Source organism: Phyllostomus discolor, chromosome 5, assembly GCF_004126475.2.
Source record: "Phyllostomus discolor isolate MPI-MPIP mPhyDis1 chromosome 5, mPhyDis1.pri.v3, whole genome shotgun sequence".
NCBI classification, from domain to species: Eukaryota; Metazoa; Chordata; class Mammalia; order Chiroptera; family Phyllostomidae; genus Phyllostomus; species Phyllostomus discolor.
This window is the reverse complement of record NC_040907.2, coordinates 26,017,128-26,037,656: the sequence shown is the minus strand read 5'-3', so window position 1 is coordinate 26,037,656 and position 20,529 is coordinate 26,017,128. Positions and strand designations below refer to the sequence as shown.

The 20,529-nt window shown below is 41.4% G+C and overlaps 1 long non-coding RNA gene across 1 annotated transcript; it reads right to left on the bottom strand.

Annotated features, from left to right (window-relative positions):
* Nucleotides 1-16,639: 16,639 nt before the first annotated feature.
* Nucleotides 16,640-17,889, bottom strand: LOC118500575. The gene is made up of 2 exons (XR_004903149.1): nucleotides 17,538-17,889; nucleotides 16,640-17,333 (listed from the first exon to the last, which is right to left on the bottom strand). It is a non-coding gene; the product is annotated as an uncharacterized LOC118500575 (long non-coding RNA).
* Nucleotides 17,890-20,529: the final 2,640 nt, after the last annotated feature.

Sequence of the window (20,529 nt, the reverse complement as noted above, 5' to 3'; positions counted from 1 at the left end):
AGAAGAAGATTGGAAAAGAAGATTCCTTACTCCCAAGGGAGTTACTAGGAGACACTTTTGCTGATTCTTTTTGTTTTGTTGTCATCATCATTGTCGTTATTATTATTGTTCCAGTCACTTGGCTCCAGAGACCTTTGGATTTAATGACATTCAAGTTAATTAATTAATTAAACAAACACTTATTGGGAGACTACTATGCCCCCCCAGGTACTCTTCGAGGAGTTGAGGATACAGCAATAAGCAAGACAGAAATATCTCCTCTCATAAAACTTAGTCTAATAGGGGAGACAGACAAATAACTAAATTTGCAGTGTAAAGCAGTCATTAATGTGGAAGAAGGAACAGGAAGAAGAATAAAGCAGAAAGAGAAGCATGACAGTGGGAGCAGCTACTTTAAATAGGGTCCGGTGGTCAAGGACAGCTTCGCTGAGGAGGTGATATCTGAGCGGAGACATGAACAGAGGAAGAAAAGAGCTATCTGGACATCTCGAGCGATGCTGTCCAATAGATACAGGATGCAGACCACATGTGGGACTTCAAAGTTCCTAGTAGCCACGTTTAAAAAAAGGAAGAAAGCAAAGATCACTGTTGCCAGGTGTTATGGGGGAGGGAAGGGTGAATAGGCAGAGCACAGAGAATTTTTAAGGCACTGAAATTATTCCGTGTGGTAAATACATGTCTCCCCATTACACATTTGTCATACCCAGAGAATGTACAACACTAAAAGTGAACCTTAACACGAACTATGGACTTTGGATGACAATGATGTATTAGTACAGGTTCGTGGATGGTAACAAATGTACTGCGGTGGGGTGAGATGTTGATAGCAGGGAAAGTGTGAGTTTATGGGAGGCAGGAGGAGGCATACGGGAACTCGGTGTTTTCTTTTTTTTTTTTTAAGATTTTATTTATTTATTTTTAGAGAGGGGAAGGGAGGGAGAAAGAGAGGGAGAGAAACGTCAGTGTGGGATTGCCCCTCGCACGCTCCAAACTGGGAACCTGGCCCACAACCCAGGCATGTGCCCGGACTGGGAATTGAACCAGCAACCCTTTGGTTCACAGGCCTGCACTCAGTCCACTGAACTACATCAGCCAGGGTTAGGAACTCTGTGTTTTCCATTCGGTTTTGCTGTGAACATAAAACTGCTTTTAAAAAAGTCTATTTTTAGCCCTGGCTGCCGTAGCTCAGTGGATTGAGCGCGGGCTGCGAACCAAAGTGTCGCAAGTTCGATTCCCAGTCAGGGTGCATGCCTGGGTTGCAGGACATGACCCCCAGCAACTGCACATTGATGTTTCTCTCTCTCTCTCTCTTTCTCCCTCCCTTCCCTCTCTAAGAAATAAATAAATAAAATATTTTTTAAAAAGTCTATTTTTTAAAAGTAAAAAGCGATGAGTAAAATTAATGATATATTTCAATAATATATTTCAAATATCCACATATTCAGTAATCCCAAGCCTATATTTCTAACATATCCAAAACGTTATCATTTCAAAATGTACTCAGTACTTAACAAAACCATTAATTAGATATTTTTAAACTCTCTCTCCGCCTCTTTTGCGTGAGTGTGTGTGAACTGATTCCTGGAGACCTGTGCACGTTGTCCCCTTGTGGCCGGTCAGCAGGTCCCGGCACAGAGGAGTCATGTTTCAGCAGTCATGCGTAGCCAGTAGCTTCCATGGGGGACAGTGTAGAGGAAGAATCTTTCGGGCAAAGGAAACGGTAAGTGCAAAAGTTCTGGGGCAAGAATGGCAAGAATAAGTTGTGTGTGTTTGACCAGGGCCAGCAGGGACAGAAAGGAGTCAGGGGTGAGTGCTCGGAACAGTAGACGAGACTGGTTAGAGTCAAGAGCAAGAGCTAGACCCCGGAAGGCCTCGTACAAAGCAGTTTGGGAATCGTTCTAAGTATGACTGGGAAACATGAATGAGCTCTGAGCAGGGAACACGTTCTGTCCCTTTTTTTGACGTGAAATGCAGTGCAGATGTTCTTTATCATCATACTGTTTCTAATTATAGGGGAGGCAGCGTGGAGCCCTATATCCCTCTCGCGCGGCACAAGGAAACGAGCTACCTCTCCAATGTCACATTTGCAGACTAGAGGCCCAGAGACTAAGGAGGGCCACACCTGATGCATGGTAAGTCTTTTGTTGCTCTTGGTGATTGCGCACGAGCAGGATCAGGGACCTTGGCGGGTGGAAGCCAGGCTGGAGTGAGTTGAGGCGTGGGAAGGAGGTGGCGAAGTTTGGCAGTGAAGGGAAGGAAAAATGATAGGGTAGAATTGTGGGATATGGAGTTCGGAGTTGGTTTGCTTGTTTGTTTTTAAGCAGGGAAGGATTTGAGCATGTTCGAATACTGATCTGAAAATAATAGCAGAGAGGGAGAGGTTGAAACGGATGGATCACAGATGGTGGGAGATTCCTGAAGAGGCGGCAGGGACCATTGGAGAGCAGAGGAAGGCAAAGCAGTGATGCAGGTAGATCTGGGGTCCTGGCGACCGCAGAATTAGCTGCCTCTGCCCCAGCCTTCCCTGCGCAGCCCATGTCCTTCCACCATTTGGATTCCTGAGACCTGCGTGCTGCCTCAGCCCTGCCGCATTCATTCTCTTCTCTTTGCTTGTCACTCTCAGGACCCCCAGGCCAGAGACGATCCTGTGGGGGGCCGCTGTTCACCACCTGCCACTTCTCCTGCCGCTCTGCATTCCTGTGCGCCAGGGCCTGCCGCTGACCTCCTGTTTCTTTTCTACACTCTTCTGTTCTCTTGTCCCAGTTCCTAGATGCTGAGTCACTCTCTCTTCCAAGCCTCCGGGTTCTGACATACAAAACTGATACATCTACCATGAGTTGAACCCTCACTGTATAGGCATGGTGCTACATGCTCCGAAAATGCCGGTCTGTTCAGTCCTTACAACGCTACAAGGAATGTGCTGTCATCATCCCATTTTACAGACAAGGAAATTAGGACTCGGAAGGGATGTGTCTGGTACAAGGTGTCATAGAAAATGCTGTAGGGAAGACTTGCCCAAGACTGTAAGCTTCACAAACTGACCTCATCCTGTGATGGCACCGAATGAGGTGTCAGGAGAGGAGCTAGATGCTTTGCAAATCTTTTCTCATGTAGGCAAATGGGCTGTGGATACAAGCAGCAGACAATGGGGCTCAGTCATGGGGATCGGTTCCATGGGAGAACTGTAGAGTTTAAGCTCTGTGAAGGCAAGGATCGTGCCCATTTGGTCACTGCCATACCCCCAGTTCCCAGAATAATATCTGGCACACAACAGTGCACAATAAATATTTATGGAATGAATGAATGAATTCTGGCCTTTAAGAGTGCTGATCAAAGCACTAGGATGACAGCCCTGGCTGGTGTAGCTCAGTGGATTGAGCACCGGCCTGCAAACCAAAGGGTTGCTGGTTTGATTCCCAGTCAGGGCATATGACTGGGTTGTGGGCCAGGTGTCCAGTAAGGGGGCACATGAGAGGCAACCCCACATTGATGTTTCTCTCCCTCTCTTTCTCCCTCCCTTCCCATTTTTCTAAAAAATAAATAAATAAAACATTTAAAACATTAAAAAAAAAAAGGACTGGGACTGGGATGAAATCAGGTGTGTACAAGGCAGGCAAGTACAAGGCAGGGACCAAGGGCCTGGAACTACTTGGGCATAGGAAAAAAGCAAATGTTCAGGCTATTTCCCCAACCCAGTGGGAGGGATCTTGTAAGTTAAGCCTAAAGCAATCAAGACATTGCATTTCTTGTCATAATAATCATTTTGAAAAACACATAAACAGCTGCTTATAAACAATTGTGTATGATTCCATTATATGGATGCATCATAATTAATTTCATCAGAACCCTATTAATAGGGGGCAGAAAACTGTACTTGAACAATGATTGAAATAAAAAAAAAAAAAGTAAAAAAAAAAAAAAAGAACCCTATTAATGGACTTTTAGGTAATTTCAGTTCTTCTTGCTATTACAAATAATGAATAACCTTATATAAACGTCAATTCTCACTGATATGCCATATCTGAAATATAACTTTCTAGGAGTAAAATTCTTAACTCAAAAGATGTAGGCAGCCCTGGCCAGTGTGTCTCAGTTGGGTGGAGCATTGTCCCATAAAGTGTTGCCAGTTTGATTCCCAGCACATACCTGGGTTGTGGGTTCAATCCCCGGTCCGGGCACATATGATCCCTGGTCTGGGCACCTACTCAAGACAACCGATCAATGTTTCTCTCTCACATCAATGTTTCCCTCTCCCTTCCTCTCTCTCTAAAAGCAATGAAAAAATGTCCTCAAGTGAGGATTTAAAAAAAAAAGGTATATGCATTTGCTCTGGCTGGGTGGCTCAGCTGGTTGGAGCATCGTCCCTTACACCAAAAAAGACTGTAGGTTCTATCCATGTCAGGGCACATACCTAGGTTTCAGTTTCAATCCCTGGTCGAGGCACTTATGGGAGGCAACTGACCAATGTTTCTCTCTTACGTTGATATTACTCTCTCTCCCCTTCTCTCCCCCTTCCTCTCTCTCTAAACTCAATAAATAAAAATTAAAATACAATTTAAAATTTCATTAAAAATATATGTGTGTATATCTCAATCTATATCTATTTATCTATATAGTATACCTGAACTCTGAAACTTGCATTTTCTTTCTTTTTTAAAATTTTTTGTCAGTTATGTTTTTGGTTATTTTAGATGTCTTGCATTTTTTTTAAATGTAGAACTTTTTCAAGGTCTGCTTCTCCTTTTTTTATGGTGACTTAGTATGACAACTGTGATATGCCATGATCTATTTTACTATTTCCTCTTTGACATTTTGATTATTTACAATTTGTTAAATTGAAATAATGCTACAACAAGTATTCTTCTACATGCATTTTTACACACATGTGCTATATTTCTTTGGTCTTATTTCTAAAAGTGGTCTGTGGCTGCTTTAAATGATAAACTGGTTTGAAGCTAAGTAGGTTAGTCTGAGATGAGAAAGGCTTCCATTTAAGTATTTTATCCACTGTCTTCAGGACATAAAACTTGCCCACTTACCAATTTGTTCTTAAATTTGAACTTCCCTTCATGTCATAAATTGTGGGCAAAGGAAATGTGACTGGCTGCTGAGTTCAGTGTCAGGACAGAGAGAGTTAGAACGACACACAAAAGTCCTGTTCTTGAGCTCACAGTCTAATACAAATGATCCAAATGTTTTTAACCGTACTTAACAAGAGAAATAGAATGATGTATGTCTGTTCCATCTTTCTAGAATCAAAAGGTGCTCCACATACTTTAAAGAGTTAAAGACATTTAAAAGTCACATATTTGCCATAAAAACGTGGACTTGTGATTCCTTATGAAACATTGGAAGATGAGTCATCCCAGCCTGCACTTCTGTTTGGTAACAATTGGCTGGAGCTGGGCATCCACTGCTCCTGGAGATGGGTGATAATGAGTTTACTGCAGGGCCCCGCCCCTCTCGCAGTGAATATATTTATTCTTACAAAAGGCTTGTATCCCTAGTTATTATATTACCGAAGGGGTCTGAACTTGCTACTTCTGTATCAAAACTTGTGTTTGATCTCCATGAAGCGTTGGCCACAACAAAGATTAGATGTGACACCAGAAGAGGAGCCATTGGCAGGATCCTTAAAAGATTCTGCTACATCATTGCAGTAATGTTCTTACTCTTCCAGCACAAAACTCTGTGTTAGCACGGACTGTTCTGAGTAGCTACAGTAAAAAAAAAAAAAAAAAAAAAAAAAAAAGAATATTGCCCTCTCTCATTTCAGGAAATGGCTAGCTCATTTCTCTTCTTGTGAAACCCTTAATCATGAAATGACCTGGAGTTACGCTTCCAGCTCATTCCCAGGGAAAGCAGGACAGAGGGAGCCAGTTGGCCCATACACACATGTAAGTCAGCAGAATCCCTGGATTCTCAGTGGCTGCAAAGTGAAGCCCCAACAGGAGGTAGCTTTGCATTTTAAAAGAGCAAAGAATGATAGCTCCAGACAGATTGGTAATCTCGGAAATGTGGAAGTTTCAGTAGGTCCAAGGAGAGGTCTGAATGTGATCTATTTCTCATGATGCATTCAAACAAGGAGTTCTGTTAAGCTGCTCAGCTCTGCCATTTCAGTATCCAAACCTGTCACCTCCAGTGGGGAGGCAAAATTACCCTCAAAGCAGATGTTTTCAAACTTTTGAGTCCGCTGACCCCTTTCAGAGATGTGAGGTTTCATAATCTGCCTGGCTTCTTTGATCCAGTACATTCTGGCTTCTTTGATCCAGAACTATCAAGAGGAAGCCACTGATCTTCCATTGACTGAATCCTCACCCCTCCATGTCCCCAACTCATCACCTCCAGCCTTCTACATGCAGGAAGAGCCACCACTGCTTCTGACCAGAGCTCAGAAATGATGAGCAATCTCTTGCTCTGTTTGGATAAGGCAAAGCCCAACAATGGACACTGGGCCTGGGCTTCCTACAGGAGATTTGATTTCCTTGTGGTGCTCAGTTTCTGGAGATAAAAGAAAAACCAATTTGGTTTGTCAACGGCAGCCCCAGCTCAATACATCTTGCAGATGTGCTTGGCCTGAGATATCATCGCTCTCCTTGGTCACATCATCACATGTCTGGTCCTCCACACAATAAGGACAAAAGGGCACTGATGTCAGGCTAGGAGGAAACTCAAAAAAACACTTCAAACACATCAAAGTTACAACTAAATTATAGAACAGCCATCACTCAGAACTGTCAGTAATTGAGTTGAATGGAAGTTTGACAACTACGGAATTAAAGAAACCGTATCTATCCAGAGTGGTAGGAGGGGCAGAGACGTGGAACGGGTTGGGAACATCCACGTGTGGTGGATAAAAATTTGGGAGGGATATCTCGGTAGCGAGGAGTCCCAGCCCCATGCCAGGCTCCTCAGCTCCGGGTTCCAGAACCAGGAAGCTAAAACCCCAAAGCCTCTGGCTGCAAAAGCCAGTGGGGACTAAGTCAGTAGAAGAAACAGCTGAAGAGGGCTGGCCATAGATAAAAGTGATAATAATAATAAAATAACAATAATAATAATGAGGAGAAAGAGAAGCAGCAGCAGCTATTATTTATCTAGTACCTACCGTGTGCACAGTAGTTCTCGGTTAAATGCTGATGCATGCATGTATGTATGTATGTATGTGTGTGTTCACTTCATTGCCAGGGAAATTCCATGAAGTAAAAAGAATGATCTCTAACGTACAATTGAAGACACTGCAGCTCAGAAAATGTATTTAACTTGCCAAAGGTGACTTTGACAAGATTGGGTTTGAAATGCTTAATGTTATGATGCAAGTGACATGTCTACCGAACTTGTAGCTCCAAGTGAAATTTTGTAACATTGAGTTCTTCCCATCTTTTTCTTGGCTGGAGGAATTGCCTAGGCAGCAGGAGCAACTCCAGGGTTGCTCTGGGCTTCAGCCAGGGCTGGCAGATAAGTACCTCCAAATGATGTGCGGATTAAAGATAAGTAATCCTGGCTTGATGGTTTCTGCTCAAATCTCTGTGGTCTGTAAGTGACAAAGGTAACCTCAGGAATTAGGATGGTCACTGGAATTGAGTGAGAACTCCAGATGCCTAGGCTAGGTAGGGGGATGGGGGACAGGATACCACTTCGACTGATGCCAGGTGGGGACCTCTGAGCTGCCCTTCCTTAGTCTGGGGACTTTACCTCCACGGGTGCCTCCCTTCCATCCCCTCTGCATGTTTACTACCACTATTCTAGGCCAAGTCTATGCCCTTGCATTGGTCTATACTACTCTCCCTTCTTCCCACAAGTCTAAGGTTGCAGGGCCAACATGTGCCTCCTGAAAAACACAGGTCCAACCTTTTGTGTTTTTCCACCCATCCCTCTCAGAGGCCACCTGATCCATCTTGCAAGCAGAGAATTTGTTTTCAAACAGAAGGGGAGACAGGATTATTAGCAGGTCGCTTAGTTCCTATTCAACTAGACTTCAGTGTTCTTGTGCAACTAAAAAACAAAACAAAACAAAACAAAACAAAAAACACAAAACTTCAAGAACTATGGGGCCCAAACATGGAGTAGCCAAGAGGGAGCAAAGGGAGAGACTCAACTCAGATGAGCCATGAATGTAAGGACGAGAGTTTACTGATGGCTCTGGGAAGTTCCTGTAGGTTCAGGAGCAAAGGGGTGACATGATCAGAGGTTGGGAAATTGAACAGGTGAAAACTAGTACTTGAACCAAGTGATTCTGATCAGCGGCTCTCATATACCCCTGTGCTTTCGCTCATGCAGTGTCCTATGTCTGTAATGCCTGGAATCTCCCCATGCCCAGATCTGGTCTGTCCTTTACGTCTCAACATGAGTGCCACAAAGCCTCCGGCCTGTCCCTGCTCCCCAGCCCCACACCCACTCTCACCTAACAAGACCTTCGCCCTTCTCTGGGCTCTCGTGGGACTTGTGTGTCCTTCATGGAACTGAGTGAGTGCTTTCTACCATGAACTGATTATTCGTGTCCATACTTCACCTCTCACTGTACTGGAAGTGCCATGAGGATAGGGACCATGCTCTTCCATCAGCTTTAGCTCTTCCACAAAGCCCAATGTAGTATTTGTACTTGGACTCATGCCTAATGCCATGTCCTGAATAAAACATGTTAGGTAAATGAAAGTAGGTTGGCCAATCTCAGTCCTCATCCTGTGGAAGAGAATTCTCTATTCCCTTATTTTTCAAATTGTGTACTGTAGAACACCAGGCCCATGAAAAATGGGCTCCATGGCTCTGGCTGGTGTGGTTCAGTGGGTTGAGCATCGCTCTGCAGACCAAAAGGTTGTGGGCCAGTTTCCTGGTCAGGGTACATAGGAGAGGCAACCAATTGGTTTATCTCATGGAAACATCCATGTTTCTCTCTCTCTCTTTCTCTCTCCCCTCCCCTCTCTCTAAAATAGATAAATAATAAATAAATAAATAATCCATGCCCTGGCCAGCATGGCTCAGTTGGTTGGGGCATTGTCCCATATACAAAAATGTTGGGGGTTCAATTCCCAGTTAGGGCACATACCTATGTTGTGGGTTTGATCCTTGGTCAGGACACATATGAGAGGCAGCCTATCGATGTTTCTCTCTCTCCTTCTCCTCCTCCCTCTCTCTCTCTAAAAAAAAGAAAAAAATCAGTAAACATATTTTTTAAAATGGGCTCCATCACCAAATATGATTGGCCACATTTCTATATTCTAAGTAGCTCTACAGTCTATCCTTTTCTTGGAGATCAGAAAATGTACTAGCATAGTAAAGGCTCTACGAAATTGCACAGTTAAAATAATAACTTGGTTTCCTCAGCATTACTGAACTCTATTTGACCTTTTCTAGCTTCCCCAAAGAATATCTATTGATATAACACAGAAGTATTGCCATACAGCGCACACCCTGAAAATGCTGTTCTAAATTCCTTTTAAAAACCTGGTCCTCTTGTTCTCTTTCACATGACCAAGGGCAACATTCAGGGGGGCTGCTTCAGGTCACACACAGCACTGATGCTGAGTAACATCTTTCAGGCCTGGGGCCTTTTTTCTCCAAGTAAGCATCAAGAAAAGGGATATACTCATAGGGAAGGACTAAATTTATTCCCTGCTTGCCTTCCTTCTGCTGCCCCCTTTGTTGGACACTTCTGGAACCCTGTGTTTTTGGGTAAGATTCCTCAGTCGAGCAGTTACAGCCTCAGTTTGGCCTACCCACCTTTTCAGATTTTCTCCACACTGTGCCCTCCGCATACACCTAATCTCCACTCTGTAGAAGGGGCTCCTGCTTTTCTCTGAGTAGCACTTGTGCTTTCCAACGACCACACCTTTGCCTACCCGTCGACACTGTGCCCAAACTGCCACCCTCACAAGTTTACCAGTGGAAATCCTGCCCCACCTTTCAAGACCACAATGGAACCTGGATTAGACTAGCTGGAAGTTCATTGATCAAAGAACTTTAGTGCTGGAAGAAAACTTAGAAATGATCTACGCCCTGGCTGGTGTGGTTCAGTGGATTGAGTGCCAGCCTCTGAATCAAAAGGTTGCCAGTTTGATTCCCAGTCAGGGTGCATGCCTGGTTGCAGGCTGGGTCCCCATTTAGGGGCAAATGAAAGGCAACCAATCATATTTCTCTTATTTTCTTTCTCCCTCCCTTCTTCTCTTTCTGAAAATAAATAAAATCTTAAAAAGATAGATAGATAGGAAGGGAGGGAGGGAGGAAGGAGGGAAGAAAGAAGGAAGGAAGGAAGGAAAGAAAGAAAAGAAAAGGAAAGAAAGAGAAAGAAAGGAAGGAAGGAAGAGATCCAGTTCAAACCCTTTGTTTTAGGAAATGGTGATTCAGATAGGCTTGAGTAGCTTAGGGGAGAAAGCTCAGTAGAAGGTAATTCAGGAAAATGCTCAGAGTGTTTTGAAATTTCTCTCCAGTTGTATTATCCTATTACATTTTGAATTACAGTTAAATTTTAAGTCCCTCAAAGGACATAATTTACTTTTTATTTCCACTGATAAATCATAATACAGATGGATAAGATGTGAATTCAATACCTTTCAAGAGCGTGAGTTTTGGAGTCAAACCAGGATTGTTAGAAACTGAGATAAATTTTACAAATAAAATGTGCACGTTTTAAAGAAGATAGCCCTGTCCGTTTTGACAAATGTTAACACTCATGTAACCACCATCACAGTCAAAATCTAGAACATTTCTATTACCCAAAAAGGCAGAAGCTTTTCTTGTGCTGATTCCTAGTCAGCCCCTGACCCTCCCACTACCATTGATCTGCCTTCTCCTTTATTAGCGTTTTGTATGAATGAGATCATACAACATAGGCTGTGTCTGGCTTCTGTCACTCAGGACAAAGGTTTTAAGATTCATTCATGTTTTGTGTGTTTCTATAATTTATTCATTTTTATTGCTAGGTTGTAATTCCTCATGGGATATACCACAGTTTATCATATCACACAGATGATCATTTGGGTATTTTGCTATTATGAATAAAGCTGCTATGAACATTCATGAGTGAAATTTCTTGGTCATATAACAAATTTATGTTTAACTTTGTAAGAAATGGAAACGTTTTCCAAGGAGCCATACCGTTTTATCCTCCCGCCAGCAGTGCAGACGCTCACTCACATCCTCACCAACATTTGCTGTCAGTTTTAAAAACACGTTGGCCATTCTAGTGGCTGTGAAGTGGTGTCTCATTATGGTTTTAATTTGCATTTTCCTGACTGCTAATGATATCAAACACCTTTTAATGCGCTCACTGACCGTTTGTATATCTTCCTTTGTGGAAATACAGGGTACGGCAAAAATAGGTTTACAGTTATTTATATGAAAAATAATACAGTAATTAATACATAGTAATACAAAAATAAACTCTGTGTTTCGTGTACTCACAACTGTAAACCTACTTTTACCCCACTCTGTATTTATCCAAGTCTTTTGTCATTTTTACAAAACTGAGTCGTGAGCCTTTTATTATAGATTTGCAGAAACAGAAGTAATATGTACGTGTGTGTGGACACACACACACACACACACACAGGACATAAAACTTCTGTCAGATATATGTATGTTGAAGATTCCTTCCAGTCTTGATTTGCTTACTCATTTTTAAATAATATCTTTTGATGAGCAGTTTTAATATTGATGACATCCAATGTATCAGTTTTTCTTAATGGTTAGTGATTTCTGTGTTCTTTCTAAGGTATCTTTGCCAACTTCAAATGTGTCCTCTTACATTGCCTTCTAGAACTAGAGTGTTGGTCTATCGAGTTCACTGATTCTTCTATTATTTTCATTCATCTACTGGGCCCATCCCATAAGTTTTTTATTTTAGTTATTTTTCAATTTAATAATTTCAGATTTGTTCTTTCATATATTTTTCTACTTACTGAGATTTTCATTTTGTTTCAACAGAGTTTGTAATTGCTCATTGACTATGTTTTCTTTTTTCAAGTTCTGTTTTTTCTGTTTTCAAGTTCTTTTTTTTTTAAGATTTCATTTATTTTTAAAGAAAGGGGAAGGGAAGGAAAGAGAGAGTGAAACATCAATGTGTGGTTGCCTCTCATGTGCCCCCTACTGGGACCTGGCCTGCAACCCAGGTATGTGCCCTGACTGGGAATCAAACCAGCGACCCTTTGATTTGCAGGCCCACGCTCAACCCACTGAGCTACACTAGCCAGGTCTTGTTCAAGTTCTTTGTTCTTGGTGTGATGAGTGATTTTCTCCTGAAACCTGGACATTTTGGTATTATGTTATGAGATTCTAAATCCAATGAAATCTTCTATTTTAGCTGGCAGTCACCCCATTTGGTTTAGTGTGCAGGTCCTGGCTTAATTTTGTGGGCTGTCATTCCAAAGATGACTTAGTTTTCAGAATGCTTTGCGGCACTATTCTGGTCTGCTTTGTTTATGTGCTACCAGAGACCAATCTGAAAACTTGCATGGTATCCCACACTGTAACTCAGTTCTCAAATATATGCCATTTAATTCTGTTCGGTTTGACATGTGGGTCATTCAAGAGTCTGCCTAAGACTTCATATACAGATTTAAAGAAAATCTTTGGGGGGAGGGTTGGGTGGAGGGGCTGGAACGGGAGTAGGGGGGAGAAAACTGTACTTGAACAATGATTGAAATAAAAAAAAATTAAAAAAAAAAAAAAAGAAAATCTTTCATCGGTTTCCTCTCTTCCGCAACTCTCCCCTGGCTGGATGAGTTCACCTTACTGCTGTTGGGTGGTGGTGGGGCGAGGGGAGGTGGAAATCCAAGACAGCTTACAACATGGCAGCTTGCTTCCTCAGAGTGAGCAACTAAGAAGAGTGAGTGGGAGTGAGGGAGCAAGAGACCCAGCGAGATGGAAGTCGCAGCCCTTCATCACCTAATCTCAGAAGGGACATCCCATCACTTTTGCTATATTCTATTCATTAGAAGCAAGTCACTAAGTGGGGCCTACACACCGTAAAAGGGGATTACATGGGGCACATCTATCAGAGGGTGGGGACCTATTTCTCTCATCACTGTTCTCTCATTTTCAGGTATGTTAAGAGAAGAAAAAGCTATCTTTTGCATCTGCTGATATATTTGCCATTTCTTAATTATGAATATGGTTGGGTTTAAGCACACCACCACATTGTTATTTGTTTCCTTTTCATCTATTTCTTGTTCTGTTCCACTTTTCTCATTTCTTTTAGGTTAACCCAACATACACAGTAAAACACACAGCTTTTAAGCGTACAATTTCATTAGAGTTGATTATTGTGTAATCATCACAACAAACAAGATATAAATAGTTCCATCATTCTAGAGAATTCTCTTATGTCCTTTCTTATTTAATCCCCATCCAATTGTCTCCAGTGCAATTACTGTTTTGTTTTCTATTACCAAAGATTAGTTGGTCTGTTCCTGAAATTCCTGTGAATGTAATAATATACTCAGAAATACAATAATAATGTAATACAAGTGTCTCTGACTTCTCCCAAGACCCAATTTTGAGATTCCGACTATTAGCTTTTTTGGTTATCCCACTTTGCTCTATCTTCGATATTATTGAATCTTTCTCTTGCTGTCTTCAATTTGTTGTTAAGCCATCTAGTGAATTTTTAAAAAGATTTTACTTATTTTTACAAAGAGGGGAAGGGATGGAAAAAGAGAAGGAGTGAAATATCGATCAGTTGCCTCTTGCACACCCCCAACTGGGATCCTGAGCCACAACCCAGGCATGTGCCTTGACTGGGAATTGAACCAGGGACCTTTGTTTCATAGGCTAGTGCTCAGTCCACTAAGCCACACCAGCCAGAACCCATCTACTGAATTTTTAATTTTAGATACTGTAATTTTCAGCTCTAAAATTGCATCTGGTTCTTTTTCCGTGTTTTCATTTCTCTCCTAAGATTTCCCATTTCCCATCTGTTTATGAATTATGACCATCATTTTAAGTCCTCGAAAATATTTTATTATTTTTTAAGTCCTCACCTGAGGGTATTTTTAAAAAATTAATTTTAAAGAGGGAGGAAGGGAGAGAGGCAATGAGAAAGAGGGAGAAACATCGATGTGAGAACGTGGATGGGTTGCCTCCCATACATGCCCTGAACAAGGGTCAAACCCGCCACCTTTTGGTTTATGAGATGATGCGTCAACCAACTGAGCCACCAGGCCAGGACCAAACATATTTTTTTTAACAGATGTTTTTACATCCTTGTTTTCTAATTAGACTTCTGAGTCATGTGGGGTCTGTTCCTGTTGACTGCTCTTCTCCTTCACTATGGGCTGTACTTCCTGTTTATAGTACACATGTCTGAAGTATATTGAGCACTGTGAATAAAACCTTTAGAGACTCTGGCCTCTGTTATGATTTTCTGAACTGGAGATTTTTGTTCTGTTAGGCAGTTATAATGCTGGCTGACCATGAACTTATGGAAACTTGATTTTATCTAATGGTAGGGTGGGTCTGTAAAAAGACTCTCTAATTTGTACATGGTGTAAGTAGGAGTTCAGCTTCATTCTTTCACATGTGGATTAACCAGTGGTCCCAGCACTATTTTTAAAAAGATGATCCTTTCCCCATTTTGGCACTCTTGTCAAAAACCAATTGACCATAGGTTATTTATTTCTGGACTCTCAATTCTATTTTATTGACCTATATGCCCATCCTCATGCCAATCCAACACTGTCTTGATTGCTTTTGTAGCAAGTTTAAAATTTTTTTTATTAATTCATTTTAGAGAGAGAAACATTGATTTGTTGTTCCACTTATTTATGGATTTGTTGGTTGTTTCTTGTTTGTGCCCTGACCAGAGATTGAATCTGCAACCCTGGCGTATCGGGATGATGCTCTAACCCAATGAGCTACCTGGCCAAGGCCTGGATTAAGTTTTGGAAATGGGAAGTGAGGGTCCTCCAACTTTGTCCTTCATTTTCAGGGTTGTTTTGGTTAGTATGAGTCCCTTGTAATTCTATGAATTTCAGGATCAGTTTGTTGATTTCCACAAAGAAGTTGACTGAGATCCTGACAGGGATTAGATCGAAGCTATAGATCAATTTGGGAAGTACTGCCATCCTAACAATATTGTCTTTGATATACAAACACGGGTGTCTTTCAAGTTTTTTAAGTTGTTTTCAATTTCTTTCACCAGTGTTTTGTAGTTTTGAGAATATTAGTTTTATACTTATTTTGTTAAATTTATTCCTGTCTTATTCTTTTTATGCTACTGTAAATTATTTTAATTGTATTTTCAGATAGTTTTCAAATGTCATATGTCTTATTCTCTCTTCTCTTTTTGAGTCTCCAATTATAAATAGACTGCTTTATATAATTTCATGAATAATATACTCTGAGTTTTTCCTCCAATCTTTTCTCTCTACTTCAATTTTAATCCTTTTTGTTGATCTGTCTTCATAGCCACTGATGCTTTCTTTTATAATGTAGTATCTACTCAGTGAATTTATTTCAGACACTGCATTTTTCAGTTCTAGAATTTTCCTTTGTTTCTTTAGTAATAAAGAAACAACATTTTGTTACATTTACATCAGTTCTCTTGACTTTTTTCTCCTTGATTATGGGCCACATTTTTTCTTTTCCCCTCTCATATTTTGATATTATACTCCAGATACTTATGATCTGTAAAAGAACAGAAGCAAATAAAGTATAACAACTTGTCTTGTTTATTTCCCCCCAAAGTACAATAGAAGCCCTTTTCTGTAACTATTAGAGACTTATTGTTCAGGTTCCTCTTAGAGTAGGAGGGGTTGGGGCTGATTGATTTCACCTGTAATTAACACACCCTCCAAACTTCTGGATGCTGTCTTTTTTTATCTTGTCAGAAATTGTGCTGGGGAAAAATTGGTTGCCCTTCTAGATATTTTGGGCTCACCTTTGCAGTCAATTCTGACAGGGTCCAAGAATGTAATCACCCCTGAGAATGTGTGCACAACTACATTATTTGTGCTTATCAGCCTCTTCTCCACTGCTATCTTCTCAGTAAAATTTGGGGGGAGGCGGTGGGGATGAGGGCAGAATTGTTGAACCAGGTGATTTGTTTTTGTTTGCTGTCCAGATTCCAAACTGCCCCCCATTCCGCACTGCTGTCTTAGATTCAGCTGAGTTCCATTTATCGCTGCACTGGGGCAGGCCTCCACCCAGCCCACATCAGGAGCCCACCCCCCCTGGATTGGAAGCTGACCAGTTCTGTTACCTATAAATTCTTTCTGGAGTTCAGAGCTTCCCTGAACTCCACTTTTGGTTAGCTCCATGGAAAATTATGAAATTTTTGGTCCAGGTTTCTCCTGTGAATTTCACGTTATCACATTAGCAAAGGTCTCCAAAGGCCTTCTATGGAGTTGGAAGTGAAAGTCTAGGCCTGGATTGAGACCCTAATTCTAGCACTTACAGACATTTGACACCAGGTTGGTTACTTCACACTTCTAAGCCTTGGTCTCCTTACAGTGTAAAATGAGGGAATTTTTATGTGCCTGCTATTCAGTTGGGCCTCTTTTCATCGCAAGTGATGAAAACCCAACCAACACTGGCTTAGACAAAAAAGGGAATTTTTTGGCTCATACAACTTGGAAGTCCAAGGCTAGAGCTGGTCTCCTGAAGGTCTTGATGGAGAAGCTCACAGTACCGCAAAGCTGTTTCTCTCTCTCTCTCTCAACTTGGCTGCTCCTCTTCGTCTATTATCTTTACATTTCTCTTCTTGTAGTAAAGTGGGTGCTTACCAAATACTTGGCAAATGAATGAATGAATGAATGAATGAATGAATAAAAAATGTCTTTAGCATCTATAAACGTGAACCTCCCCAGCATTAGATGTAGAGGAAACATCCCTCCTCTCTTGCAAGGTCTAAACCAAGTCTCATTCATTGGCCACAAATGGATCATGTGCCTGATTTGAAACATTCTTGAAAATACAATAAGAGAAGAAAGTACAGGAATTATCTACACAATTTGCTGTCGTTTGTTTTAAAAAGGGCAAAAAAAATGTGTGTGTGTCTGTGTAAGCAGATTATCTGTAGGATACTCAAAACACTGGTTGCCTCTAGGGAGGGGAGCTGAATGATTTTTCATTATATAGCCTTTGTACCTTTGAACTACATAAATTACCTATGCAAAAAATTAAATGAAAAATTTAAACGTACTTGCCAAAGCATTCAGTGCTCTCCCTCGTGTACTGAGTCGCTGCAGTCAGGGTTAACAAGCACAAGCCAGAGGGGTTATGAGTCCCATTTACCAGAGTGCAGGGGTGGAAGGGGTGAGTGCAATAGGTGACGCTGTTTTGAAGAAGTAACTTGGACTCTCCGAGTGTTTAATCATCAATTATAAAGAAACTACTGTCCCCTGGCTGGCGTAGCTCAGTGGATTGAGCGTGGGCTGGGAACCAAAGTGTCCCAAGTTCGATTCCCAGCCAGGGTACATTCCTGGGTTGCAGGCCATAACCCCCAGCAACTGCACATTGATGTTTCTCTCTCTCTCTATCTCCCTCCCTTCCCTCCCTAAAAAAAATAAATAAATAAAAATCTTAAAAAAAAAAAAAGAAACTACTGTCCCCAACCTCAGTTCTATTCTATACCATTTAGTTGGTCAAAAAGTCCTAACTCTGCTTGTTCTTACTCAAACTACTTAAAGAGCAGGAGGAGTCTTGGAGATGGCTACTTGCTTTCACTAGCTTATACCATTGCTGTCCTACTTTTGAAACACACACACTCGCACACAAGTCCACACTTAAGGCACAAAGTTGGCCACATATACAAGACAATAGGCAGCACTGCTTTGTCCCAAGCTGTTAGTGGATATCTGATGTGAGTGGAGGATTTGATATCCTGTAAAGACATCAAATCAATGCATCCCAACAAACACAATTAAGTGCTCTCCATCACTCAGTTTTTTACCTTTAGGTAAATGTCACGGCCACCAACTGGCAGTGACCGTGGAACACTGCAGATGGCTCGTCGAAACACGAGAAAAACATACACATGGACAACGGAGTCCTGTGGAGAAATAGGGACGAAACGGCCACCCTCTCTAGTGGAGAACATCCCATTCTCCCACCCAAGCAGGCTTTTACTGGGTTCGTTTACACAGGAATTCAGGTAAAGTTCATTAATCATTGCCAGGCAGTAAGGATCAAACAATAGATAACAAAGAACTCTGAGGGCCTATTTTGAGTCAGGGTCAGATAGCTAAAGAGTTGTAAAACTTTCAGGAACAAACTTACTTCTTGCTTGGACCCTTATCATTTCATTGAGAGCATTCTAAACAAAGCAGGTTTCACAGGATTTTACATATTCTTTCTTAGGCCTGATTGCCCAGGGAACCCACCCTTTCCAGCACAGGGCTGTACCACCCTCTGTCATTGTTTTAGGCTTAGGTGGAGCAAGGGAAGTAAGGCAGCCAAGAGATTAGGAGATTTTCTCGCAGACAATGAGACTCAGGTTTTGTCAAAACCAAGGGGCAGGGGTCCATCACCCCCTTTTGCTGTAGTCCCCAAAGTCCTTCCTTGGGGACCTCCCACGTGATCATACCTGTCTTAAGTTGTTCCCCCCTTGGGGAATCTTACCCATCATTGGCTAACCAACCAAGCATTGGGGGCCAGTTATGGATGAAGTAAAAGGAGCAGAAGCAGTGCTCCTAAGCCAGGGAGATAAGCTTTTGTCTCCTTGGTCACTCCCTCAGCCTTAGCCATGGTGAGGGTAACAGCTTCTGATACCAGACAGGGCAGTTCCCGACATGTAAACACAATCTGATGGGGGGATTTGTTTTCCCTTCATGCTACAACCCAGAGCTCAGAAATAAAAGATACCTTTGAATAAAAGGGCATGAACTTGTTTTAAGCCTTGATTAATATTCTGCTTTCCTCACAGGCCTTTATGATTGACCCCTGATTTTCCAAAAATATGTATGCACTCAAAGCCATTGGGACTAAGCTATTCAGAAGTGTTTGTGAACACAGAGCACAGTAAAAACAGCCTAACACAAGGCCACAGCACAGGATCCTGCTGTTAGGACTCCAGCTGGCTTCCCAGTATGATTGATTAGTGATTCCTTTAAGAAAATGCTACTTGGCTGAAAATTTGCTCTATAATAAAAAATAAGCAGGACCCTGCTCAAATGCCAAATCCCCTATTTCCAATTTTGTACTTTTCATTTTGAGGCGAACCTTATATTCAAGCCCTACAGTTGACATTTATGATTCAAAATGCGGTAAGACTAACAGTAAAGTCTGATAAGGAAATTACAAAAACAATTCCATTTAAAACATTTCTCCTGTCCCTCCAAAAAAAGAGTAGGAATTATTCCAACCAAGTAGGTGAAAGACTTGTACAATGAAAACTACAGAACACTGCTGAAATTGAAAACATAAATGAAAGCTATCCCATGTTCATAATAAATCTATACAATAGACTTATTATAAAGATACCAATATGACCCAAAGCAATCTACAGATTTGATTCAATCCCTATCCAAATCCCACTTTTTTTGCAGAAACAGAAGAGCCATTCATATAGAAACTCAAGGGACCATAAGTAGCCAATATAATCCTGAAAGGAACAAAGATGGAGGACTCACACGTCCTGATTTTAAAACTTACTACAAAGCTATGGTAATCAAAACAGTATGGTATTGGGATAAAGACAGACAGACAATGGGCCAACACAATAAAATGCAGAAATAAATTTTCACATATATGGCCAAATGATTTTTGACAAAGATGCTAAGACTATTTAATGAGGAAAAGACTTTTCAACAAATGGTGCTTCAAAGTCTGGATATCCACATGCAAATGAATGAAGTTGTATCCTTCATTAACACTATATTTTTAAAAATCATCTCAAAATGGATCCATGACCAAAAACTATAAAACTTGGAAAACAGGGCAAAAGCTTCGCAACATTGGATTTGGCAATGATTTCCTGAATATGACATCAAAGGCAACAACAAAAAGTAGACAAACCAAGCTACCCTGGCTGGTGTAGCTCAGTGGATTGAACACCAGCCTGCAAACCAAAGGGTCACTGGTTTGATTCCCAGTCAGGGCACATGCCAGGGTTGCGGGCCAGGTCCCCAGTTGGGGGCACATGAGAGTCAACCACACATTGATGTTTCTCTCCCTCTCTTTCTCCTTCCCTTCCCCTCTCTAAAATTAAATAAACGTAAAAAAAAATAGACAAATTGGATTTCATAAAAAATTTAAAAATTTTATGCATCAAAAGACACTATCAACAGAGTAAAAAGGCAATCCACAGATTGGGGAAAATACTTACAAACCATATACATCATGCACCACTCAACAACAGGGTAAGCTCTGAGAAATGGGTCACTGGGTGATTTTGTCATCGTTTGAACATCACAGAGGGCGCTTATACAAACCTAGGTGGTACAGCCTACTACACACCTTGGCTGTGTGGTGCAGACTGTTGCTCCCAGGCTACACACCTGTACACCATGTTACTGTACTGAATGCTGTAGGCAACTGTAACACAATGGTGTTTGTGTATTTACACATATCTAAACACATGTACACTAAAAATATGTT